Source organism: Sciurus vulgaris (genome assembly GCF_902686455.1).
Source record: "Sciurus vulgaris genome assembly, chromosome: 1".
Classification (NCBI taxonomy): Eukaryota; Metazoa; Chordata; class Mammalia; order Rodentia; family Sciuridae; genus Sciurus; species Sciurus vulgaris.
In genome coordinates this window covers 175,619,072-175,637,032 of record NC_136461.1, presented here as the reverse complement: position 1 = coordinate 175,637,032, position 17,961 = coordinate 175,619,072, and the positions used below count along the sequence as shown (strand labels likewise).

General features: G+C 40.3%; 1 protein-coding gene across 4 annotated transcripts in view; it reads right to left on the bottom strand.

The window, feature by feature from the left end:
- The window catches only part of GRHL2 (grainyhead like transcription factor 2), a 143,469-nt gene that overhangs the window by 124,274 nt on the left and 1,234 nt on the right, over positions 1–17,961 (bottom strand). The window lies entirely within an intron of this gene.

Below are 17,961 nucleotides of genomic sequence, written 5' to 3'. Positions count from 1 at the left end.
TTGTTCCGTAATGATAAGTTCACAGGATTAGAGATGAGAATAAAATAAAAGGAATACAAACTGTAAGAGGTGACTAGACATTTGCATATGATACCATGTCTAGAATGCTCCAAAAACATTTAAAAATCAAAACATATAATGAACAATAAAAATGCAAGATCTATATGAAAAAATATTTTAGTGATACTGAAGAGCATCAAAGAAAATTTAAATAAGTAAAGCAAAACATATATATTCTTGTAGGAGTACCCAATATTAGTGTCAATTTGAAACCAAAGTTATCCAGAAAAGTTAACGCATTATCTCTTTCTCCCAGCTCCCAAAATAGGATTTCTTGAGAACAGAAGTTCATTCTGAAGTTCACATGAGAAAAAGCCAAAATATGCAGAGAGATTTTTTTTTAAAAAAGAAGAGTAATGAGATAACAGCACTTTCAGATATTAAAACATTTTATACATTTAAATTACCAGTTGCTTTTGAAACATAAACAGATAGATCAATGGAACAGAATTGAGTGTTCAGAAACTGTCCCGAATTCACCTAAGAAATTAATGTATGATAAAACTGGGACTTCAAATAAATGAAGGAAATATGTATTATTCAATCAATCGTATTGGCACAACAGGGTGGGCATCTAGAAAAGCAATTTAAAAACTTACTTTGGTTCTTCATCAATAAATTTCAGATGGATTAAAGTTTTCAATGGACATGTGAAACCAAAAAAGTAATAGGATGATAGAATAAAATTTGAGGATTGGGGGTGCAGCTCAGTAATACAGCACTTGCCTAGCCTGCCAGAGGCCCTAGGTTCAAACTCCAGCACACACACACACCACCCAGAAAGAAGTCTGGGTTTTTGATAAACAGTGGTAAACAATGGGCTAATCTCTCCATTTATAAATAGTTCCTGAAATCCAGCAAGAAAAGACCAATAACAATAACTTATTAGATAATTGGAGATTTGATAAACACAAAACAGACAAAGAACACCAGAAGAGTTCACATGAAAATAAATACAAATGGCTTTTAAATATAAGAACTAAAGATATGTAAATACACTTTTTCATGGGGCAAAAATTATGAAGATTGATAGGACCCATTGCTATGGAGGTATGCGGACATAGGCATATTAAGATATCACTGGTGTATAAATTAAAATAGCATTTTGATTTACAAGAATAAGTTATCAAAAGTTACAATGGGCCTCAGAATTTCCACTCCTATAATTTACACCATGGAATATTATGCAATCTTTTTTCAGTACCCGGGATTAAACCCAGGGTTGCTCAACCACTGAGCCACATCCCAACCCTTTTAATTTTTTTATTTTGAGACAGGATCTCACTAAGTTGCTGAGACTGGCTTTGAACTTGAGAGCTCCTGCCTCAGCCTCCTAAGCAGGTGGAATTACAGGCATGCGTCACCATGCCTGGCACAGTCATTAAAAATGAGATAATTTCTGTATTATTGATATGAAAAATTAAATTCATAGGACAATATGTATAAAATCACTTATGTAAAAAAACAATACAAGTGAAAACTTTTAACACCCTCCAAAAGCTGGCACAGTGGCCCACGCCTGTAATCCTAGCAGCTGGGGGCTGAAAGAGGAGGATCGTGAGTTCAAAGTCAGCCTCAGAAAGGGCGAGGTGCTAAGCAACTCAGTGAGATCCTGTCTCTAAATAAAATGCAAAATAGGGCTGGGGATGTGGCTCAGTGGTTGAGCGCCCCTGAATTTAATCCCCAGTACCCCCCCAAATTGCTAAATTGATAGGTTGGCCTCCCTCTTGCAATCCTCCTGCGTCAGCCTCTTGAGTTGCTGACATTACAGGTGTGTGCCATTGAGCTAGGCTGGATTTTTATAAATGTTTGATTTTCTAATAGTGAAAATTATGGCAACAACCTCCACGTAACCAAAATATAAGTCGATGGCAGTAAAAACATAGCATCCAATGCTCTATAGCCATTAAAATATTTAGAAAAAAAGAAAGAATCATAAAATCAGAGACAAATACAGAGTTAATTTCCAAAAACATAAAAATATGCAACATGACCAATTACTTGAAGATTATGCTTCATTTACACAATACTTTATGGGTTTTCATGGGAGAAAGTCATTATTTGTACTTTGCAAATGATAGACTTCCTAATCAAGGAATCGTTAAACTTCAGCCTCAAGAACATGCTGTGCGTGTGGATCAGAAAACCTAGATAATCTAAGAATGTATTTAAAATAATGAGTTCAACCTTCAACTGGAATTAAATGTTTTTTTTTTTCCCCCTTAATCAGTAGCCAAACTAATAAAGGTGAAATTTCCTTTTCATACCCTCTCTGCTAGATCTCTAGAGAGGAAAAAATTACATATACAAAAGGCTAATCATAGGAAGGAGACTAAAGGAAATAGCCTCGATAATTCACCAAATAATCACTCCTGATTAATGCAGCTGGCTTTAAGGCCACAACATTTTTAAAGCAAATTCCTAATTGTCCTAGAGGTTTTAATGTTGCACCTTAGTTCAGAAAAGTGTCACGTCACTCCCATAAAATGCAAGTTTGTGCAGATGTTACCTTTAACTCGATTAACAACACACAGATGACAGAGAACACAAACAGATGCTTTAACCTCTGGTCCTAAAAGGGTTTTTTAAATATAAAGTTTAATTACAGGGCCCTGGAGATTTATCTTTGAAAAGTGACTTCATTTTAAATAGCCCTACTATTTAGATAAACAACCAAAGTGTTTCTTAACCACTAATAATAGGCCAAAAAGAAAAACGAAGTGAACGGATGAAACCCTGACCAAACCTGAGGAATGAAAAACAATGGCAAGACTTCTCAAATTGAAAGGAAGCAAAAAATTAGAAGACTCACTATCTTGTCTCATCTTCTGCACCTGTCTCCACTTTTCCCACAACTAATTATCTGAAGAATGGGAGGCAAATGGGCAATTTTTTTCTAAGTTATTTATTTATTTATTTACTCTAATTACAGTCTTAAACTTTAAACACTAGCCTGGTTCATCTTGGTGGTCTTGGTTCATCTTAGAGGTCTCGATGCCTAGCTGGTACCCAGCTCTGGAGCCAGCCTCTAGGCATGTAATAAACCAAGCAATGAAATGAGTGCTTGCCAGTGTTACTGCTGGGATATATTTATCCTGAGCTCCTTCACCATTAGCCTGCATGGACTTAAGGGTCCCATTCCTTGATTAAGTTTCCTGAACTTACAGCCTTCGATTAGGGAGCTTGAATTGCTGATCTGAATCACTGTTCTCACTGGCAAAGGGATGAGGGCTGAGCATTAGGGAACTGTCAGGCCCAATGACTTGCCCTAAAAGAAGAGATCATGACTGAACACTAGCAAAAAAAACAACCTATAGCTCAACTCTCTATAAAACCCCAAGGGCTTTTAAGATATGAAAATGCCAAACAAATAAACATAAAGCTCCACTAGCATTGAACATGCAATTTGAAGGACTGCAGAAGAAGAACAGTGTGTGTGAGGACCTGGCTTGGATTTCCAGCTCCGAGAAAGAAAGAAAGGAGGGAAGAAAGAGGGAGGAGGAAGGAAGGGAGGGAGGAAGGAAATATACCTTGAGTAAATGGAAAGAAAGAAATGGAGCTCAAAAAGAGTTGCCATGTTTAACCTATCAAGTTGGCGAGGACTGAAAGGAGGCTGGCATGCAATGTTGGAGAAATTATGTAGAATCCTACTCCCTCAGAAGCACCACTGGTGGGACTGTTAATGAGGAGAAAGTATATGGAGAGCAATTTGGAAATATGAACCCACTGACTTCAAAAAGTGTATGCCTTTGGTCAAGAATTTCTGTTCACTGGAATGTGTTTAAGAAGTGTGCAAAGATTTAGTTATAAGAATAATCATTCAAGTATTGAACAATAAAAAAGTAAAAGAAAAATCCAAATCTACAACAATAGAAAATGGTTGAATTAATTTGGATATTTCCATTCAATGTAAAACTATGGGGGTCAATAGAACTATTTATTGCCTTGGGAAGCAATCTGTAATAAACAACGATTTTTTTAAAAAGTTACTAAATAGTATATAAATCACTATCTCATCTCAGAATAAGTACTATATTTGTATGTACATGGGTAGAAGAGGGAGTAAAAATATATAGATTTCAAAATGTTGACAGGTAGAAAATTATTATTTGGTGGGCAGGGGCTGGGAATGTAGCTCAATGGTAGGGTCCTGGCCAAGAATGCTAAAGGCCCTGGGTTCAATTCCCAGCACAGAAAAAAAAAAAAAGAATCTTTGTAAGACATGTGTGGTGACACACACATAATCCCAATGACTTGGGAGGCTGAGGCAGGAGAATTGAAAGTTCAAGATCAGGACCAACCTCAGCAACTTATTGAGGCCCTGTCTCAAAATAAAAAATAAAAAGTGCTGGAGAAATGTGGTTTAAGTGTCCCTGGGCTAAAGCCCTGGTACCAAAAAAAGAAAAAAAAGAAAAAGAAAAGAAAGAAAATTGTTATTTAAGGATATTTTACAACTAAGGATGAGTTAACTTCTTACCGTTTTATATAACCTTCAAAATAAACTGAAATACAGGAAAAATTTAATGAACGACACCCACAAAGATTGATCTTAAACTTTCAACATTTTTTAAAAATTGGAAATATCTACATAGCGTGGCTCAGTGGTGGAGTGCTTATCTAGCATGCACAAAGGCCCTGGGTTCCATCCCTAGCACACTCTCCCTGCCCCACCCCCACCAAAAAAAGGGGAGGGGAGTGTACACACACACACACACACACACACACACACACACACGAGCAATATATTTGACATCAAAAAAGGGTAAAGCTCTGAACATTTTTTAAATCATGAACTCAATTTCAAGAAAATAATAAGCAGAATTTTAATGAAAGGTTTAACAGTTTTTGATGTGTAAATAAAGAATTCTTACAAGTCAATGATAAAAATATCAGGATCCCAGGCCTGGGGTTGTGGCTCAGTGGTAGAGCACTTGCCTGGCATATGTGAAGTACTGGGTTCAATTCTCAGCACCACATAAAAATAAGTAAATAAAAAATAAAGGTCCATCAACAACTAATAAAAATATTTTAAAAAAAAATCAGCATCCCAATTTTTTGAAAAAAAAAATGAGTGCATAGCAAGAACGGGCCACTGCCAATCCATTTGTACAGTGGCGGAAAGTTTTCCTTCCCCTGGGTAGACACCAAGAGGAAGCCCACCGGGGCCTCAGGCCCAAAGTCCCCCTCAGCCAGCTGCACTCCTCCAGCGCACACCACCACCATGTGTAGTATCAAGAAGGGCAACGTCTTCACTAGAAAGGAAACAAATTAACACTGCAAATTCTAGAAAACATTTCATCTCATTAATTATTAAACTGCAAAAGATACACTACTTTTTTAACCATTCAAATAGACCAAAAATTGAAAAAATATTTGCCACATGGTGAGACCATGTGAGAAAGACACCCTCAAATATGGTTGAGAGAAAGAAATGGTTACAATCTTTCTAAAAGTCATTTTCAAATTATGTATCAAGGACCCGAATATATTGATGTGTTTTGTTCTTACACTTCCAGAAACCTATTCTGAAGTAAAACCAGAGTATAAAAATTTATGTACAAACATGATTTATTATAATGAAAACTCAGAACACCCTAAATATAAAAAACAGGAGACAGATTTCATGCTATGATAGAAGAATAATTAAAACTGGTATAATAATAGAGCATTAAATGAAAGATGCAGAATGCAATGAATGATGTAAAAAAATGATGATTTATAATTTGCATACTCTTATAACCACCTTAATATAATATGCATACACATATTAGAAATTATAAGAAAATGCATTAAGTGTTAATAGGGTGCTGGAATTATGAGGATTTTTCTTCTCCATACTTATTTGCCAGGTTTTCCTCACAGGCACATACTATTTCCATAATCAGAAAAAAAAAAAAAGACTCACCAAGAAATGCTTCTTAAAAAAGAAAATATATGTAGCCGGGCACGGTGGTACACACCTGAAATCCCAGAGAATCAGGAGGCTGAGGCAGGGAGGATCACAAGTTGGAGGCCAGCCTGGGCAACTTAGTGAGACCCTGTCTCAAGATGAAAATTAGGGATTGGGGATATAGCTCAGTTGGTAGAGTGCTTGCCTCACAAACACAAGGCCCTGGGTTCAAATCCCCAGCACCACAAAAAAAAAAAAAAAAAAAAAAAAAATTCATGATGAAAATTAAAAAGGGCTGGAGATGTAGCTCAGTGGTAGAACATCCCTAGTACTGCACAAATAGCAAAGAAAATACATGCAAAACTGTATCATAAAACAGCTGCAATTAAAGTAAGCCTAAACAATAACATTGAAAGTCATGGGGTCATTTAGAAGTGCTTCAAAACAATGATTTATAAAATAATCCACCCAGCACACAGCACAATAAAAATCTCACAATCATGAAAACATTTTCAACTTCTTTCGTACTCTGGGAATATTTGGTACAACAACCACCCCAATAAAATCTAGCTGGCTGTGGAGGTTCTGAAGAGTCCGTTGGACTTTGTTCATTGGCCTAGCATGCATGGACATCCTGCAATAGGACCATTTGGAACTTGGAACTAAAGATGTCCTGAGATTTGACCACACAGGTACTCCATTGTTTAGGAAGGATCAGGAAGTCAAAAAAAAAAAAAAAAAAAAAAAAAAAACAAGGAAAAGGAAGGCAAACAATACTGCCACCCCAGTTCATTTCAATCTCAGGATACTACAAGTGATTGATGAATTGTGCCCCAAGATTTTTGGTCAAACTAAGCAAGTTTGTGTTTTTGTATGGTTGAATATAAAACAAACCACATCGTAGGTTGTTTTTTAAAATTTAAAATAAATGAAGGAGGGGCTGGGCAGATAGCTCAGTTGGTAGAGTGCTTGCCTCGCAAGCGCAAGGCCCTGGGTTCAATCCCCAGCACCGCAAAAAATAAATAAATAAATAAAATAAATGCAGGGGAGAAGGATAACAGCTGTAGCCCTTCCCTCAACAGCTTCCCCCAAGACCCTTAAGGAGGAATGCCTTTATTTAGACTCTCAACTTTCCAAGAAGATAATGATTATTTTTGAAAACATCAGATACAGTATTTGAGATGTAATAAATTTCTATTTGGAGAAGGGGAGAGGCAGGTAGGAGTGGGAGAGAAGGAGACAATTGTGAATTTCACTTGTGAACATACAACCAAAAAGTGTGCCAGTACTAATCCTGCTTTGCCAACTCTGTTCATTTCTACAGCCAGAGATTGCTTTTGTTAGGCTCACATTTTACAAAAGTTCACTTCCACTCTTTTTAACTCTTCTCTCTCTCTTTCTCTCTCTTGACATAATCTGGCAACGTCAGTGACCCTGCAAGTCCATTTTTTCCAACAAGTTCACATCATGTACTTTTTGTTCCCTGCTGTGGATGCTTCTTGGATAGACTGATAAGCAAATAAGTTCATGTTTGCCACAAAGCTTCCTTAAAGGCGCCTGCAGTCGATCCAGTGATGCAATCTCCTGCAGCTCAGCTAACAGACTCAAGCTTGTCTGGCCTGATCTGTGTACCAGCTTGTAGCAGCAGTTAGATGAGTCACATGCTCATCCCTCCAGGGAGAAGCAAGTCTACGTTATGGAAAAAATAGTCATTAAAAAAAATCATAAAAACTCAAACTTGCCTGCATTGCTTTTCGGTTTTTAAAGGAAATTATATCTCAGCCTCTCCAATCTCTCAAAAAGTTAAATACTATTGGAACCTACACCAAGTTTCTCTCAAGAGCATTCAGGTGGGATCTGAGACTGTAGGAAAGGCAGCCCTGCCCACAGAGAATTTTCTTCAAGGAACTACGTGGTCACATGCAGCCCACTCAGGGGAATGAACTGAGTTTCTCCTGTTCTTAGTCTCTGGCTTCTCATCAGACAAATGTCAGAAACTCTACACCTTCTTGTGTTATTTTGAGAAATGACTGGATTTAATCATTGGACTTACACACAAATTCTTACACACAAATTTTTGAGACTCAGATCCAAACATCTACAGCTCATGAGGCAGGAGGACCATGTGTTAGACCAAAGATCTGGTCAATTACACCTGGAACAACCAAGCAGCAGGTTTTTTCCATTTTTATTTAGGGTATGTGTCTCTTATTTTTAAATGTCTGTATGACAGAATGACTGTTTTTCCAAATCACCTTTAAAATTTCTCCTTAACTACAAAAGCAGTACAAGCTCACTTCACTAAACCAGGAAAACACTGAGGCACAGAAGTGCCTGCATTTTCAAAACCACTTTTAACCTTTTGTGTAATATTTATTTTTCATTTTCTATGCCTATAAACATTGTATTAATTGTATTCCTATATAGTATGAATATTTTCTTCTGTTACTATTTTTTCATAATGTGATTTATAGTGTTGAACTGTGTGATTTACTAAACCAACCCTCTGGAATCAGGCATTTGAGGTTTTTATGATTTTCCACTTGTAAAACTAATGCTGCATTTATCCTTGTTTATTTCCTTAAGATAAACTTAAAACTGAAATTCAGTCAATCAATAGAGTCATTTCAATCAGTTTTGCCAACCTGCCTTCCAGAAAGTTTCGGACTTATAATCCTTCAGTAGTGGTATTTTCCCCAAATCTGGTTCTGCTAATCCCAATTTTTAGGGGAATTTGGATCACTTCTGTTACATCATCTATAATTTCTTGGATTATTAATAAAGCTAAATGTTATATCATATGGTTATTTGTCACTTGCATAACTTATGTGAATTGTCCGCTCACATTCATGTGATCATATTTCTATTGTAGCATTTGTCCTTTATCCAAATGTTTTCAAAATATGTAAGATACACATTTTTAAAAAGGACACACCAAGGCTGGAGGACACTGGTGGGGCCCAGCACTGGGGCAGAGCCTGGCTTTGGGGCCAACCAGATATGCTGCCCTTGCCTCTCCTCAGACCTGATCAGAGGGCCAGCCTGGGAAGACAGTTACCTCAGGAAGAAAGTATTCCCAACCACCTATCGGAATCCACCAGATGGAAGGTGCTGGAACACACTGCCACACATTGAGGAAGGGACAGTGGAGAAAGGGTGGTAAACAGAGGAGAGCATTGGGACACCCGGAGGGAGTGAGGTCGTTCAGGAGTGGGATGGGAAGCACAGGTAGAAAGGTGACCCAGGCATGAGAAAGGGTCATTCGCCCATTGAAAAGGGAGCAAAGATGGGGGCGGTGGCCAGGAAAGGGGGCGAGGGATGAGGCCGGGAAGAGAAAGATGAAAAAAACGTTCCTGTGAACGGCTCTGATTCCTTCTAGAAATGAGAGACCAGCTCTAAGATCAGGTGGTGGGTGGGGGGTAGTGTGAGGAGGGAGGAAGTGTTGGGTTTTTATAGATGCTGCACAAGAACACTGGCTGGAGACTGTGTGGCGTCCACTGCCCAAAGGCATCCACCTACCTGGCGAGAGATTCCACCTCAACTCAGGTGCAGGCTGGAAAAAGGAGGGCAGTTAGGACTGTCCCTGGTGGGGTGGGCCGATGGCCAGGTACAAGTGACTGCGGGACAATGAGGCAGGAAGATAAATGAGGCACAGGAGATATGATCAAGGTGCTGGACAGTCTAGCAGGGAGAGCTACAAGCCAGAGAGGGATGACAGATGGGACAGAGTGGAAAGGCTCCTGGGATGGAGCTCCTGAGGAGTAAGAAGAACACATGGATTAAGCCACGCACCAGGTCTTGGCTCCTTCGAAATAATCCAAATGATCCAAAGAACCTTTTCCAGTGCACTAAAATTTGCTTACAGATTTGAAAAAGTTAAGGCTTCCTTATTCTCTTATTGTTACCACCTCAGAAACAGTTAAGCCACCTAAAGCAATTAAAGTTCTCTCCATATCCCCCAAACAAGTATATACCAAGACTCCAAAGCAGCTATAAATAAATATAAATAAATACATAAATAAATAAATAAATTCTGGTCTGCAGAGGAGCATAAATGCCTTGTGCCCTAATCAAAATCCTTCCATCACGGGAACCACCCAGAGGCTGCTGCCAGAGAAGACCCACCCACAGGCTTTCCCATTCTGCAGCACCACAGGGACCAGAGGACATCTTACTCCTGATGGTCACGTGCCCTGGAGTGAAATAACACAACAGCATGTACTCGAAGTGTAACTACAGCTGCTCTTCTTACCCTTATATTACACAATGCCTTTTCTTAACACTATTAAACTATTGGCAATATTTTCTGATAATGGGTGTCCCTGAACTATGTTTTATTCAAAGAAGGAGTAGAGAAAGGGAGAGGGAGGAGGGAGGAAAAGAAAGGAGGAAAGAGGAGGAGCAAGAGTGGGCAGAGGAGGAGGAAGAGGAGGAAAGGGAACCGAAGGAGAAGGAGGAGAAAGAGAAAAGAGGGAGGAGAAGAAGGAGGAAATGGAGAAAGGAGGAGTGGGAGAAAGGGGAGGAGGAGGAAGAGAAGGAAACAGAAGGGGGAGGAAAGAAAAAGGAGGAGGAGGAGGAGGAGGTGGAGGAGGTTAAAAAGACAGAGGAGAAAGAGAAAGAGAGGAGAGAAGAACGAAGGGAAGGAGGAGGAGAAAAGGGAAGGAAGAGGGTGGAGGAGATCCTCCCATTCACCGCCTTGAGGTTTTCGGCTTATTACATTTTATTCAATGTTCCATTCATTCTGATATTGCCTCATTGGCTCCAAGAGCATGCTTAGAGAAAGCCACTTCCTGACCCCCTCTAGGAAGAAGTACCCGGCGTCCCTGCCAGCCCTTTTTATCTGATTTTCCCCACACCACCCATCTACCAGCCCAGTGAGCTGTGCCCGAGTCCTCTCGTGAAGCCGTGGAGTGCACCGCCCGCTGCCCTTCTGAACTCATGTGGCCCTCAAGGTCCTTCTGCTGCCAGACTGTCTATTTCTTTGTCATTTGAGCCCCATCACCTTTGATTCTGGAAAGGAGAGAAAGGGGGCTCCAGCACGGGAAGCCACTGTGCTGGGCAGTCTCCTGTCTTGCCTGCATCGCTTGCTCCTTCTGGGAAGCTCCACCAGCCCAGACTACTCTGGAGGAGGAGAAGGAGACTCACAAGGTGATTATCCTCAGATCATTTAGTTCAACTCCATTTTACAGAAGAAAAATAATGAAAGGAGAAGCCTCTGATCTTATGTTAATGATCTTATTGGCAATACAGGAAAGAGCTACTTTTGTTCCTCACTCCTTTGAAAGTTAGATCCAAGAAGTACAGAAAGCAGTTACTTTATGGGGCTCACTGAACTGAGAACTGAAAACAGTGACGTGTGGTGAGTGTGGGAAAGAAAGCCCATTTCAACTCACGGCAACGCGCTCGGAATCTTAAGCAGTTACTTCCTATGCTCATGTTCACGTTCTAAGAAGTAAACACTCAATGCTTTCCCTTCTCCCACTCTCCCTCGCGGAAGGAAAACATGATTTTTCAAACTAGTCAAAACTTCAAATTTTCAACTCACACTTACACAATCCCAACATGCGACTCTTTTCTTCTAAAAACTTCTAGTTCCGAATCCTAAACTTGATTACTTATGTGCCCTAAATGATCCCTAGGATTTGTCCTAGCTCTAGGATTCTAAGCTTCGAGTTAAAATCAAACCCAGTTTCCCAGGAGGTCAAATAGGCACACGTCATCCTGCCCGAACCCGAACCCCAGGACCTGCCAGGCAACTCATACTTGGCCTGCGTGGGAACACCAGCCACTCCTCGATACCTAGCGTTCCTGCTTGCTCTTGTCTTTTTTCTCCCTTCCTGTCCCCTTCACTTCCACCTTTTCCTGTCTTGGAAAACCCTGCTCCAAGGCCAGGGATGTGGCCCAGAGGAAGGGTGCTTGCCTAGCATGCACAGGCCTGGGGTCAATCCCTGTACTGCAAAGACAACAAACACAACCCTGATTCAAATGCACGGGCCTTTCAAAAAGAAGAGGCTCTGGACCTTCAGGGTTCAGATGACAGGTAAGGACCAAAATAGAGGCAGCAAACAAATCTTGCTTTCCTTTTCTACATTCACATTTCCCGAGGAAGCATTTCCTTGAGAGTGCCAGTGAAATTATATCACTTTAAAAGTGCTCCCCTCAAAGTTCATTGCCATGTTCATTACAAAGTAAAATAAGGCAGCAATTGCTTTCCACTGCATGCTCATTCAGAGGCACCGGCAATTTCCACAACCCCAACTTACTGACATTTTCATAATCTATGTTTAAATCCCCTGAAATGTACCAACTTTTCTAGCACTTTCCATAAAATTCTTAATGTGTATGTGGTCAGTACTGTATGAGGCAATTCAGAATGTGCTTGTTTTTATAAATAATATTATTACTACTCACCAAAATGCATCAAGCTAAAACATTTCTAACTCTCTTCCCAGTACATTTAGGAGGAGGAGGGTAAAGATCCCCACAGAAAGACTTTCTTGCTTCTGTCCCACTTATCCCATTACAGTTCTAGATCTGGTTACCATTTACTATTAAAAAATTACAGCGGAGCTGGGGTTGGGGGTGTGTGTTAGAGAATTTGCCTAGCATGAGTGAGGTTCTCAGATGGATCCCCAGCACCGCGAAAAGAAAAAGAAATGTACAGCATAAAGTGCATTTTGCTGGTAATGAAAAAAATGTATAAATAAACAAAACTGATGCTAGGAACCTGGATTTATCTAAAGGATGGGCGGAACTGCACAGACAGGTGGACAGAGGAGTCAATCAGAATCTGGAAGGCCTAAGTTGGAAGGCCAGCGAAGCTGTCGAGGCACTCCAAGTATGAATTGTTGTTACTAAGCAACCCACTGGGTATCCTGGGCCAAAGCAAAAATTCCTACTCAGCCTGTTGCTGCTCGCTAAGGAATTTTTCCTGGACAAGTTTGCCAAACCAATCCCTCCCTTGTTTCAGGGTAGACCTAGTTTGTGTAGTTGAGCAGGAGGCCCTGGATACCTCTCCCAAAGACACAAAGTGTGAGCACCCCAAGTGATTACCAAACATCATGAGTAAGGACCCCCCCCCCCCCAATTAGTGTAGGGTAAAGCTTTCCTTATACTAAAAACACTTAAAACTTGTCCAAGGTAAAACTTGGAACAGGCAGACATCACCTGCTGCCATTGTCTTGGCCCTCGGCCCAGGTAACAAGGATGGGCTGCTGAGGCTGTAAAGACGGAAAGAACACGGCAAAATTCACTAACCAAAACAGCACCTAAAATCAGATTCACATTCCTCCCAACACACAACGGGGCATGTGTCAATTCTTGATGAACAATATGGAAGGAAAAAAACATCCAGAAGTGGCTCAGGGAGACAGATCAAAGACAGATGGAGAGAGGGAAGGAGGAGGGACACCTGTCTCCATGCAGACCGGGGAGGAAAAAAATACCATTTAACCAAATCACTCATTTTTTAACCACTAATTTATGCCTCGTTAGACCAAAGTGATAAAGAGGAACTAAAGTTGTTGCCTGAATTATCTAAGACTTTTTAAAAAGTAAATTTAACAACTTAGCGTTTTTAGAATTCTTATTTAAATTGTCTATCGATTTCCAAATGCGCTTGTCGGGGTTATGGGGCGCTATTGCTGTTGTTCAAAGTTTCTTTATGTTTGACTTAGTTGGCTGCTTTTTAAATCCCCCTTTTTTACTTTGCAGAGTCAGGTAGATTATCAAACTATCAAATCATTTCACCAGTAACCAGCATCACATTGGAGCTCTTTACCCTTGGCCATGAGCTAGAAAATAGAATATAATTCAATGAAAGAACAGTTCCCAGAAAAATGAATACTACTTTTAGGTCATAATGTGAAGTTGGAGAGGGACAGGAGCCTTCCTACTCCAACCCAGCTCCCAGGTGAGCAGGGTCCTGCCAGAACCCTGCACGGGGGTGACACCACTTCAAATCAGGTCATTAGCAGCTCTGGAAACACATGACTGTCAAAAAGATCACCTTCCTTCAGAAGGGACCTACCGGTTAGCAAGACAACAAAAGCAAAGGACGTTGAGAAGGGACCCAAGGATTGCATCCAAGTTAAGATTACATGAGAAGCTGCTCGTCCAGATGTAACATAAGGTAAAATAAAAGCACACAGGTTTCATGTCACTTACACACTAGTTATGTACCTGTAAAGTTGCATGTAAGTTACATTTATTATGTAAAACTAAGTATTCATTTAAAGTAGTATTTCCATAAAGAGCCCGATCATAAATTATCTAGGACACTGCTTAAATGCAGATGCCCTAGCCCTGTCCTCGAGAATCTAATTCAACACTGTAGGATGGGGTCAAGTGATCTTGACTGTGGTTTACTGATTGCCTCAGATGATATTTTTAGAATCAGAAGTTTGGGAAGTAATGATTTAAATGATCTCCACTGGAATTCCTATTATTCAGCATGCATACAATTATCTTCAATTTTTTTTATTAGCTCAGATCATCATGTTATTGTCTAGCATGTTCTTATTTCTTAGGTAGGTTTACTTTGTCTATATATCACTATACTTCATGAAGCTGAGACACTAACCAAAGCACACTCTTTGCAGTGTCTTCTCTTTGGCAAGTCTGTGTTTTGTGGTGGATGCAGTTTGTGAAAACTGAACGAGAGCAAGAGAAAAACAAGAAAGGAAAGCTTGATTTTGCACAAGGCTCATGTTAGAATCTGAGATAATACTGAAGGGTGGTAAGTACAATTAAGTTTTAGAAAAGTGGGAGAATCAGAGCAAACGCCATCTACACTTTGTCCTTCAAGCCTAGCTTGCAGGGATCTTCCAGTGTGTATGCATTTATTTACCTCTGAAATAAGAGAGCATATAGGAATTAATCCATTGGAGGGAACAGAATGCTGGACCCTAAGTATTAAACTGATGATTCCTGGGGAAGCAGGCAGGACTGATAGTATTAGCTGACTTTTTATTTGTTCACTGAGTATTACTACTTCTTAACTATCAAAGTCATTTGTAAGTACAATTTTATCTGTTTTTGAGTATGTAAATGTGTGGATTAATAAGTAGATAATTCATTATGTTCAATTACTTGATGGTAACATTATCTCTTCACCTCTGATTCTCCCACTCTGGAGTCCATTCTGGTTCTAGAACATGCTAAGCATGTTCACCTCAGGACCTTTGCACTTGCTCTACCATCTGCCTATAACATCCAAATCTAATCTTTAGGGCTCCATTTCTCACTTCCTACAGGTCCCTATTCACCTTTGTAGAGGCTGTCCCAGGACACTGTATATAAATTAGCTCCTCATTGTTCTTTATCCCTTTTGCCTGCTTCAATTTCCTGCATAGTAACTACCATCACCTAATTCATTATATATTTACTTCTTGATTGATTTACTGCCTGTTCCCTCATATACACTAGAATGTAAGCACTCTGAGGGCAGGGACTATGTTCTACTCACCAGCAAATCTCAATGCTGGCATCAATACCCACTAAGATATTTTTTGGGAAAAAAGGAAAGGATATTTGTATTGGTTTGACATCTGTGATCTTGGATAGTTTATATAGCCAAATGGAAAAGAACATATACATTTACAAAAATAAACAGTAGAAAGTTTAATTAAATGTATGAAGGCATCCAATTACCTAAAAACATGTCCACATGAGATGCCTATGACCTTGGGCATTTTCTGTATAATAGCAGAACTCCTTCAGCTAAAACACACAAAATGGCTGAAAATAATTATCTTAGATAAAAAAATGGGGTAGGTAGGGAAAAGTGGGTATTTAACATGGCTTGTGTTGCTTTTTAAAACTATTTTGTAACTATTATTTTTTTTTAACTTTTAGGCACTAACCAGGTATTGTCTTAATTAAAATCAGGTCTACTTATGTCTCACCTTATTCTGTAGTGTAAGGACTCTTAAAGATGGGTCCACCTTATACATTTTTATTTTCTCCTATAATGCCTATCTGAATCTGTTGCAAATACCAGATAATCAAAAAAAAATGTTTGATGAAAAATGCCTCTATCAAATCAAATATTGTGTGTGTGTGTGTGTGTGTCTTCTACAAATAGTTTATAAATTTTGGCAGTATTATGAAGAGTTTCTTAACTATTGTGCCTTGCTTATACATATGCTTGTGGACAAAGATCATAAATCTCTGTAAAATTTAAAATGGGGGAGCAGACCATTTTTAAATACGTACAAAGACAAAATGTCCTCAAATCTTTGTTTTAATGAGCGATAGCATCAGCACTGCAGAACATAAAAAGCAGAACGTTTCAATCTGAAAAGTCCACACTGTAAAAAATGTGACGTTCCTCCAATCCAGCCTCGCTAACCGGAAATACCTTCCTACACTATCCAAAAAGATCACCTATATTTTACTGAGATTATGGGAACATATCCAAGGTGTACTTTTCTAGATTATTTTCAGAAAACACAGGCAGGCCTCCTGGGGTGGATTTACCAGGAAGCTGGCTCAGACTTCAGGGCCCCTCACTTGCTCAGGTGAGGAAGACTAAGCAATATGCCCAGGTGCTCTTGCTCTTCAGAGTCCCCACCCCCATCTAAGGCACACAATTGCACAAGCTTCAGGCCCATAAAACCTGGACCCATTCCTGCCAAGTCTCCATTACATTATTAACATTAAGAAAACCAGTCTAGAATTTGCCAAAATGACCCAAAATTCATTTATTATTTCAAATATTTTTCAACAGACCAAGGGAGAAAGTCAAAGAGGTACAATTGCAGATCTCTGCAGTATGGTTACTATAACTTTTTCCATTATACAAAAGAAGTTTTGAAAACCACGACTAGTTAAAAACGACTTTTGTTAAGTGTTAAGTATAGGAAATCCCAGATAGTTATTACCCATAAAAACTAGGTAATGCATCTTAGTGAAAACAGATTGTTAGTGCTCAGTACTTATTTTTAATGGTAAATAAATTGTCATTATTGGTGCTAAGTATAATTAGGTTAAAATAAAAACCGATCCATTTTCATTCTCAATTTGTCATGTATCACAAAACTAAGCAGTCGAACTGTATGTTGTGTGATTAATTAGACTAGATTTTGCAACCACTTTTGATACAAAGATCAAAACAAACCAAAGAAAGGAAAAAAAAAAAAATCTGCCATCAACGTGGCTTTGGGGTTACTTGAATTTTCAAACTCAGAAAGGTTCCTTAGACTGCCAAAAGCTTTGCGGTGCCAGTGGGGGGTCTTCCCTTAGCGGACACTTCCATCTCAACTCCTACCTGTAACCCCTTGCAGGGTTTTATTACACAGTTCTTCCCATCCGGTATGGAGTATGCAGTTAATTCTCCATTGGAGGCTACGGGTGATACTAATACCTGGTAGTTTAATAAAAATATGACAGCATGTGTTCTTAAGATTCCCCTTTTCTACCAGCGCTTTACTATGAAGATAGTCCTTCCCCTCCATCCCTCATCCTTCCTCCCTCGTGGTCCCTCAGCTTGGGAGGGCCCCTGGTCACTTCTCCCGGCGCCCGGCCTCTGCCCAGGCGAAGTCACCCTCAGGAAGGTCTCCTTAGGATGGTCACACCACCAGGGTAAAGTTACCGGGGAAAGCAAAACGGCGGCCTCTGCGCACTTGCAATAGAACGCAACCAGTTCCCAGGCCCGGACGCGCCCAAGAAGGGGGCAGGGAGTGTCGCCACCGAATCCCATGAAGGGCAGTGGGACCCACCTCCGGCTCCCTCCCGCTCCCGCCCTTGGCCCCACCTCCGCCGGCTAGCACAAAGCCGTCCCAAAGGCGGGGGCCGGGACCTCTGGAAGGCCGCCTGGACGCGACGAACCAGGCCCGGCGACCTGCGGCTCAGGCCGCGCAGGCCGCTGCTCCCGGGCGAGTCTAGAATTCCCGTCCCGGAAGGGAAGGACCCGAATCTAGAGTTTCCACTGCCCCAGGCCCCCTGCCTTTCTATCCAGAGCCCCCGAGAAGGTTTTGCGCGACCCGCGCAGTCTCTCCCGCCACGCCCGA